We start from the raw sequence: 7,909 nt of genomic DNA on the forward strand, positions 1-7,909 counted from the left end.
GTGGCCGGAGGTGGCGCGACGGCGGCGCAATGGAGGAAAATGTGCCGCGGCGTCGTGGGTTTCGTGGGCTTCGTGGAGGCTAACGGCGGCACGAGCGGCGGTGATACTGGTGGGGTAGGACGGCCGGCGGCTGGGGAACGCAAAGGACCGGGCGGTGTCGACCACCGCCGGCGGACGGCGGCGCTGGGAGTGGACGATGGAAACGGGCGGAGGAGAGGAGAGAGAGAGATCGCGCGGGAGAGGAAAAAAAAATAAGGAGAAAAAGAAAAAAGAGGAAAAGAAAAGGAGAGGAAAGAAAAAGAGGGAAAAAGAAATGAGGTCCAATCCTCATAACTTGGGTCACAAAAATGATCCAACGGAAACGATTTTAAAACCACAAGTTAAATAAAATAATTTAAACGTAATGGTAAAGTCAAATTGAAATAATTAAATCCCACAGTAATTAAATAAATATTAAAAGCAATTTAAATGCATAACAATAAATAAATATTAAGAAAGCACATAAAAATAATTTTCACCAAATTAAAATCATAGAAATAAACTCATTAAAAATCCAACCAATTTAAAATAAGAGAATAAATTTTAATTACATAAAAATAATTCATTCAGTAAAAATACACTAAAATACGGGGTGTTACATCCTCCCGCCCTTAAAAAAAATTTCGTCCTCGAAATTGGCAAGGTCAACATTAAGACTAAGACAGGAATAAGATTCAACTAAGAGCAGACTAAGAACATACCGCCAAAATAGTCCGGCAAGGCCACTCTACAAGCAACAAGCGCAACCTTCTCTACGATCTGAAAATGGCCAACATATCTTGGACATCAACAATCGCCCAAATTGAGTTCTTCCCACTAGGAGTCCTCGGCAACCCTACCACAAAATCCATAGAAATATCATCCCACTTCCACTCTGGAATAGGGAGAGGTTGAAGTCTACCTTGATGCTCAACCTTAACTAGACGACACGTGGTACATTTCTCAATGAACATGGCAATATCCAATATACTCGTTTTAGTCCCCAATGACACATCACGACCAGTATTCCTAGAGTGACTGCTATCCAAAAATCTCATTTCCTCGAGAACCTTAATACAACATCCAATAAATTCCAATATCAAAAGCCCTTACAATAATATGTGCCAACTGCAATCAACTCCTATGCTCCAACTTCTAAACCTTTATTGAATTCTACTATTGGAAACCTAATAGCCACTTCCAATGTTAACCATCAATAACAAATTGCACAACCAAATGATTAATCTCCAATTACAAATATCTTCTCAAAATTCAAGTCACCATTAATTCTTCAAATCAGCACAATTTGAACTCCTGACTACAACAAAATACCACGCTTCTGCTGCGCACTCTGATATTCGCCACATGCATAAAACTTACGTCCTCATGAAACTAACACCATCGAGTACAATGTGGCTCCATTCCTACTAACCAAAACCCTTATCACAATTTGGTAGAAAAACACTCTCTCTCCCAAAACCACGAGTTATAACTCAAATTCCTCAATTAACTTCAGCTGCCTTGATCAAAATCAAATTCTATAAAATACAACCATGATCAAAGACAGAAACCCAATATCAAACAACCTCAGCATCCCAAATTGAAAATAAATAACCTCAACCCAAAATACACTCATCTCCTCTAAGATAAGAAACATACTTTAAAAGACTCAATTCCAACCTAGCGAATCAAAAAGAGTGCCTAGAGACTTCTACCTAACAACCTAAACCCGAAAGCTCACCATCTACATTCTAAACATCATCTAATCTAACGGTGACTAAACTCACAGCGAACCACCATTGACTTCACCAAAACATTAACAAAACTTCCTTGGTAACTCGCCCACCTATTTCTACTCCAATAAGCTAGTATTAACACAACTAGTTCCTTCAATAGCACATCACTATTAAACCTCAGGGCAAACCATACTGATCAAATCTTCAATCTACCAAAAGCCATTGCAAGCACCCAAGGATCCTAATGCTTTATTACCCCCACATACTTGATCATATCATTCATCGCTAACGTCTAAACTTCAACTTCCAAGATCTTATCATATACCATACGTGACATCCTATCAATCTCTCTTCAAGTTAAATAACAATGTCCTTCATTCAACCAACTAGATGCTCAAACTCCAAAAGAAAGTATAACCTTAAAATTTAAATTCCTAGGTAACCTCAAGTCACAATTAATTCCTGAAGATAATCACAATAACTATTCCCAACCATGATTCATTGAGTAACCCACTTCAATTGCACACTTCGATCAACTCCCCAAAAACTCCAAGCCAAAGTCTCTTGAATTACTACTATTGTGTTGACTCCTCTTCCACACCAACCAAAACCACTTCTTTCAAACCAAATGAGACTAGGACCTATACTCTCCGAAATCCATAACCACTCACCACTACTATACATCAATCTTACGCACCCTTAGCCAATACCAAAAAAAAAAAAAAAAAAAAAAAAATGCTCCAAATATGCAAGTGATCATCATTACCATTTCCATCACTAAACCTATATCCCCGAAATCAATAAAAATCATTTCTTAAATCGTCACCATCTATTATCCTTAAAATTGATATAAATTAAATCCTCAACCTGACACTGTAACCTCATGCTAAAAATAATTATTAACCGAACTAGATCAATCCTATTTTAATTCAGCCGTTCAACTCTGCAATTCTAAAACCTTAACCCAGATATAAATCATTTCCTGAAATCCTCAAGATCGATGAACTCAAATCTAAAACATTCGCCTTATAAAACTTGTAAATTCTAAAACCCCAAATGTTATCAAATTGCTTATCGAGGTCGGCAAGATCAAAAACTTCTAATCTAAGTAATCTCTTAATTGCTTGTTGAACCTACCAGCTTAAATCTCATTAACTTATTTTCTAAAAAAAAAAACTATGGGGCCACAAACCTTAGATGAACTTCTCATAAATCTAACATTGACATTCGTTGAACTTACAACCTCCTACCCCAAAGACTCATTACCTAAATTCTACGGAACCTAAATCCTCAATTATCCTAAGCAATTAAAAACTATTCCCCTCCTTAGCAGCAACTTGAGTACCTAATCCAAAGAGTTCACCCAGACCCTGATGTTCAAGCCTTGATATTAAAACAACCAATCACCAAGAGTTCAGGCCTACTATACCAATGTTTAAGCCTAACAATGGCCTTCTCAGTCGTACCATCTTCCTGTCATAACATAACCCTTAACCCGCCTTTCAATTTCGAACAAAACAAAATAAAATAAAATTTCATAAATAAAATAACATACGACAAAATGCATAAAACCAATGAAGTAGTTCACCATAAAATAAAACAATTAAATTAAAATGACAAACAAATAAATAAATAAATAACAAAATTATTATACAATAAAATAAATAAACACCAAAATTATTATACATTAAAATAAATAAACAACAGAATTATTATACAATAAAATAAATAGACAACAGAATTATTATACAATAAAATAAATAAAGCCAATAAAACCATACTCAACCAAAGGTAAACACTAATTAAAGCAATAAAATCAAATAAATCAAATAATATCAATTAACATAAAATAAAATAGCAATAAACTCATAATATAAAATAAATAACTTAACTTACACCACTTAAACAAAAATTTTATTATTTTAAAATAACAAAAATAATTTTCTGGTACTATCCTAAGGGATATGTGGTTTTACCCAGAGCCGAACCGCTCTGATACCACCTGTGGCGCCCCCAATCCCCCTTATATAAATACACAGGGATCGAGACGCCAGGATGGTGACAACACGGTCACGCATCCCAACGAAGTGCCGGTGTGTGTACATGCAACAGTGTTCAAATAAAATAACGCAGCGGATAGTCAACTAAGTACCAGAATTTAATTACAATCAAACATCAGTAAAGATTTAAATAGCCGTTATACAGTCATCCATAAAATAATTTACAATAGTTTTAGATATACAAACGAGTGATCTCAGATCACTCCTCAGGCGGAGCCGTCTCCTCAGGCTCGCCCTCCTCCTCCTGATCAGCATTAAAATCTGCGTTACCACAAAATGGTATCGCAGGTAAGTATAACCCAAACAGCAACGTAATATAAAATGCATTAAATGCAACTAACATGCATGCACATGAAAACATGCATTTTTTTCCACAAAACATCATTTTCCCCGAAAATGATAAATTTCCAACTCACACCAAAATCCCATTTTGGTCCAAATTATTCGTAAAACATTTTCCCAGAAAATGATTTACCCAAAAATCAACTCGCACTATTTTCTCAGAAAATAGTGCATTAATACCAAATGCACCATGCATTATTTCCATATGCACCATGGTCTCCCCTATGGACCATCCGCACGTCTTGGCTTCGCAGCGGTACTCAGTTCCGCGCCCAGCGCGTACGTGGCCAAGCACTCACACTACGCAACGAGCGATGCCCAGTTCCGCGCCCAGCGCGTACGTGGCCAGACATCCTCTAGTCCCCGCCAGCAGAAGGACCACGGAGTCGGCACGAGACCATCTCGTCCGATCCCATTGTCGCCCGGCGACAATCTAGGGGACGTTACTCAGTATATTCCGCTCCCGAGTAACCAGAGGAGCTCCACCGAGTTAATGCCCCATCTCGGCTTGGGGTCGTGATACACACGCACTAAAAATATCATCACATAAAATCATAGCTTTTCAAAGCACATGAACATGAATGCAATACACGAAAACCCAGTTTTCTTTTACAAACATGATCATGCATGAAATAATGAAATGCACATGTACCAACACAATGTCCAAACCAACAGATACCAATCCAATCAAATCCAACCAAACAACTCCAATCACAAATCCATCCGACCCTCGAACTCCTCGGACTCAGTCCGGCATGCCAAAAACACAGTGAAATGGGTTAGTGCAAAAATACATTTAAATTACGAAAATTCTTTGGAGAAATACTTACAGTGCAATATAATAATTTTCCGAGGATCGCGAAGTTGAAAAAGGCGACGTTTGAGCAACACCACAGTGTAAAATACACTGTGGCCGTGGGTCACAAATACCAACTTTTCAACGAGGACAAACGAAGACCCAAGATTGATAGGGTAGGGCCTAGGGAGGTCGGTGAAGCTAGTGGTGGTGGTGGTTTGCCGTGGGTGGCGGCGCAAGGGGTGGTTTTAGGCCAAAAAAGTGCAAATCGGAGATGGACTTGGTGGGGCTTCACCGGTGACGGATCGGAGCTGGGGTTGGGTCCAATGGGTTGCCAAGAGGCCGAGGATGAAGTGGTAGGAAGATGGTGGCCGGAGGTGGCGCGACGGCGGCGCAATGGAGGAAAATGTGCCGCGGCGTCGTGGGTTTCGTGGAGGCTAACGGCGGCACGAGCGGCGGTGATACTGGTGGGGTAGGACGGCCGGCGGCTGGGGAACGCAAAGGACCGGGCGGTGTCGACCACCGCTGGCGGACGGCGGCGCTGGGAGTGGACGATGGAAACGGGCGGAGGAGAGGAGAGAGAGATCGCGCGGGAGAGGAAAAAAAAATAAGGAGAAAAAGAAAAAAGAGGAAAAGAAAAGGAGAGGAAAGAAAAAGAGGGAAAAAGAAATGAGGTCCAATCCTCATAACTTGGGTCACAAAAATGATCCAACGGAAACGATTTTAAAACCACAAGTTAAATAAAATAATTTAAACGTAATGGTAAAGTCAAATTGAAATAATTAAATCCCACAGTAATTAAATAAATATTAAAAGCAATTTAAATGCATAACAATAAATAAATATTAAGAAAGCACATAAAAATAATTTTCACCAAATTAAAATCATAGAAATAAACTCATTAAAAATCCAACCAATTTAAAATAAGAGAATAAATTTTAATTACATAAAAATAATTCTTTCAATAAAAATATACTAAAATACGAAGTGTTACAGCAAGTGCTTGAAGCCTCTCCTAGAAGTGATCTTTGCTTTTGTAGGCAGTTGGCATGAAGACCAGTTCAGCATCATCCCACATGCACTTTCCGCTGTAGAACACCACTCCCAAGTCATTAATTCAACAATATACATATTGTAATAATCATAAGGGTACGTTTATCATGTCAGGCCACATGGTCTTTAATTACATGATGTTAAGCATAGATTGGATCAAATTATTGAAAAAGTCTGATTATTTATAATAGCGGACTTTGCCCCGTTAGACTAGCTGCTAAGGGTCCACGCAGTTTGACACACCCGGTCAACATATATATATATATATATGTATGTATGTATCAATGTCAAGTGAATTGAAAAAGTCTGATTAGTCTTGGAGTTAGCTGACCCAAAAAATTATTTTTTAATTTTTTTTATATGATAAAATATTCTAGAAACTCCCTTCAAATTTTTGAGAAACCTCACTGAATAGATCCAACAAGAAATATTTATAGACCACTGTACGTAAGTTATGTGCAGTATCTTATTCTCATGAAGAGCATAAATAAATTAAATTACCGATCCATAGGGTAATATATATCTCTTTTGTCCTTTCCAAAAAATAAAAAAACAATTCCTCTCATTCTCTCTAAAATAAAAAATAATGCTACACCCCTCCTATTTTATCGGCTCCTCCGTCATTTTTTTTAGAGAAATAATATTTGTAATTTTTTTAAAATTAAAGTGAATAAATATAAAGTTCATATAAAAATAATTAATTTTTTTAATAATAAATCTTATTTAAAAAAAAAAAAAAACAATTGCGCATCATCACTTACGCACTGTACGTAAGGTTAATCCTTTTCGCATCCCAACTACTTCAACTTTCTTCACTTTTTTCACATAAGTTGTCTATATATAAGATTACATTTTTCTCCTTATTTTTTTCTTTTCGCCAAAATTTGAGAGTTCCAATCTATTTCCTTTCGATCACCTACGGTGATCAATACGCGCCATCAGATCAATGATCTTGAAGTTGCCAGGGATTGAATGGTTAGGATTTTCAAATTTTGACCAAGTTTCTGTTTATTATTGTTCCTTTTGAACGATAAGCATTTAATAATGGCTCAAAAAATATCCATTTTTACGTGGAAAGATATGAATGACGACCAGCCTTTCGACCCGAATATTATGAAAATTAAATTTTTCTGATATCGAAATGTGAATGCTGTAAAGTGACTTCTTATGAGTGCTTGGTTCATGCGCTTTTGATGAGTGAGATTCTCATGTATATCTATATAGTATTTGAATCTACTCTTAAGGCTGAATATTGGCCCTGCTATCCCATGTAACATCCGGGCTCTAAGCCCAGTGTCTGTTGAAGCCCAGCCATAAGAGCCCTAAACGATGCGAAGTCATTTTTGTGAGTCTCTTCTTCCCTTTGTGTTTTCTTTTCTCTTCTCTTCCAGTCAGTTTTCCCACTCTCTGTTCACTCCCGATTTCTCCTCTCTGATCTCCCCACGTTCTGCAGTTACTTTTGGTTCCTCATGTGAAGATTTTCCCTTGCCATTTCGATTTTCTTCTCCTTACCCACAGACCGATTCATCCTCACTCCGATCCTATCCCTCTTACTCATTTTTTTTGGTTCATCCTTTCGGGAACTGTTTTTCCTTGTTTTCTCTCAGTGTATCTGTAGAAGCTTGCTACGGCTTCTATGTTTTCCTTGTTTGCTGTGACAGTGACTCATCTCTCTCCCTTCTCTGTTTCTCGTTGTCTCTCCGGCTGCTACGTGACTGATCGTGGGTCTCTAGAAATCGGGTATTGCTGCTGGCACTCGCACAGACCCTCTATTTCACTTGGTTTTGCTTTGATTTGTCTTCACACACACACACACACACACACTCACTCTGTTTTGGTTTTCGTGCACACACACTCAGCTTTCATCCCTCTTTGCGCAGGCCATTGTCTACTTGTTTTCCTCT

The sequence above is a fragment of the Juglans microcarpa x Juglans regia genome, chromosome 8D (assembly GCF_004785595.1).
Source record: "Juglans microcarpa x Juglans regia isolate MS1-56 chromosome 8D, Jm3101_v1.0, whole genome shotgun sequence".
Taxonomy (NCBI): domain Eukaryota; kingdom Viridiplantae; phylum Streptophyta; class Magnoliopsida; order Fagales; family Juglandaceae; genus Juglans; species Juglans microcarpa x Juglans regia.